We start from the raw sequence: 2,246 nt of genomic DNA, 5'->3' as shown, positions 1-2,246 counted from the left end.
ACAGAAGGAAGAAGCAAACTTTTAGATAGGATGTTTAAGGTATACACTCATGAACAGGTGATCCAGGTTCTGTGGAACCTAAGGGAGGCCCTCCTCTAGAAGATAAAAGTTAAAACATCTTATTTTTTCAAATTTCACAAAAATATGTGGCCATATGAATAGATTTCTAGGGCTTGGAAGGGGACCCAGAGCATAAGCGTCAAGGGTTGCTCAGTAAACCCACCTCTGCTCACGAGTAACAGAGCTGTGGGAAGGGGAGGAGGAGGACTGTGGGTGTCACCAAAAGAACCTGTTTTATGAACCTTATGGTAAGTCATTCAACTACTCTGACCCTCAATTTCCTGATCTGTAAATGTCCTTATAAAGTTTTAAGGAGTGAATAGAGGCATATAAATCAAGTTCCTGGCTCATAGTAGTAAGTGGTCGCTATTACTTTAATTTGCATTCCTACCATGGAGAACCATGGTCTCAGCCTTGGGGAGGGACCAAAATAAAAAAGGGATTACGAGCCCCAGTGGCAGGCAGACCCCGCACTGCCTGTGAATGCTGGGGTCAGTGGCTCCCCTATGGAACTGGCATGCGGCAATGGCCCTCATGTGCTACACTCTGGAGAACTGCCTTATAGAGATCACACATCTCGTGAAGGCCTAGCTGTCCCTATGGACTTGGATGCGTGAACAGGATGAACAGAAAGAGAGGAGGCTGGGCACATGGCTGACCTTGTATCCTTTGCACGACTATTACAACTGTCCCCAAAGCCTTCTCTCTCCTGTGCACAATGGCATCTCTTAAGGAAAAACTGATTGCGCTGGTCGCAGAAGAAGAGGCAACAGGCCCAAATAATAAAATCATTGTAGTGGGTATTGGACATGTAGGTATGGCATGTGACATCAGCATTCTGGCAAAGTCCCTGGCTGATGAACTTGCCCTTGTGGATGCTTGAAAAGATAAACTCAAAGTAGAAATGATGCATCTGCAGCATGGGGACTTCTTTCTTCAGACACCAAAATTTGTGGCAGATACAGTTTACTCTGTGATTGCCAATTCAGAGATTGTGAGGGTAACTGCAAGAGTCCGCCAGTGAGAAGGAGAGAGTCATATTAATCTGGTGCAGAGGAATGTTGTCTTCAAATTCATTGCTCCTCAGATCATCAAGTACAGTCCTGATTGCATCATAATTGTGGTTTCCAACCCAGTGGATAGTCTCACATACGTTACCTGGAAAGTGGATTACTTAAGCACCGTGTGATTGAAAGTGGGTGTCAAATGTGGATTCTGCTAGGTTTCACTATTTTATGGCTGAAAACTTGGCATTCATGCCAGCAGCTGTCATGGATGGATTTGGAGAGAACATGGCAACTCAAGTGTGGCTGTTTGGAGTATATGTGGCCAGCGTTTCTCTCTGGGAACAGAGTCCAGAAATGGGAAAGAACAACAATAGTGAAAATTGGAAGGAAGCATGTAAGACGGTGGTGGAAAGTGCGTGTGAAATCACCAAGCTAAAAAGATAACCAGCTGGTCTATTGGTTGAAATGTGACTGATCTCATTGAATCCATGGTGAAAAATCTATCCAGGATTCAACTGGTGTCAACAATGGTGAAGGGGATGCACGGCATTGAGAATGAAGTCTTCCGGAGCTGTTCATATATCCTTAATGCTCGGGGGTTAACCAGTGTTATCAACCAGAAGCTGAAGGCTGATAAGTTTGCTCAACTCAAGAAAAGTACAGATACCCCGTGGGACATCCAGAATGACCTATAAGACCTTTGGCTTCTGGGTTCTAGGCTGTAGAAATTTTACAACTCCAATGTGAGGGAATTCCCTGGCAGTCCAGTGGTTAGGACTCTGCGCTTCCACTGCAGGGGGCACGGATTCCATCCCAGTCGGGGAACTAAGATCCCACATGCTGCGCGGAGGGGCCAAAAAACAAACAAACAAACAACAACAACAAAAACTCCAATGTGATTAGCCATCATCCTTTGGTTTTCATCCATGTACATGGATCACAGTTTGCTTTTCTCTTCCTAGATGTGTGAATTCAGGTTCACAGAATCAAAGCCCATGTTTGGTTTTATGTTTGCAATAGGAGCCCTTGAACTAAGAATACTGACTATTAAAAAAAGGAAAAGAAGAAATGAAGGAAGGAAGGATGGAAGGAAACAAAGAAAGGATGGAGGCTGGGGGCTTGGACAGGTCCTGATTCCTGCCTCTGCCAACCTGTGGCCACGGCTGGTGGCTTCACCTG

The 2,246-nt window shown here is 45.1% G+C and overlaps 1 pseudogene; it reads left to right on the top strand.

Annotated features, from left to right (window-relative positions):
• The first annotated feature begins 778 nt into the window (after positions 1-778).
• On the top strand, positions 779-1,762 carry LOC118903864 (annotated as a pseudogene).
• The last annotated feature ends 484 nt before the right edge of the window (positions 1,763-2,246 follow it).

The sequence above is a fragment of the Balaenoptera musculus genome, chromosome 1 (genome assembly GCF_009873245.2).
Source record: "Balaenoptera musculus isolate JJ_BM4_2016_0621 chromosome 1, mBalMus1.pri.v3, whole genome shotgun sequence".
In the NCBI taxonomy this organism is placed as follows: domain Eukaryota; kingdom Metazoa; phylum Chordata; class Mammalia; order Artiodactyla; family Balaenopteridae; genus Balaenoptera; species Balaenoptera musculus.
Note: the sequence above shows the minus strand (reverse complement) of the source record. Positions and strands in the feature narration are given on the sequence as shown.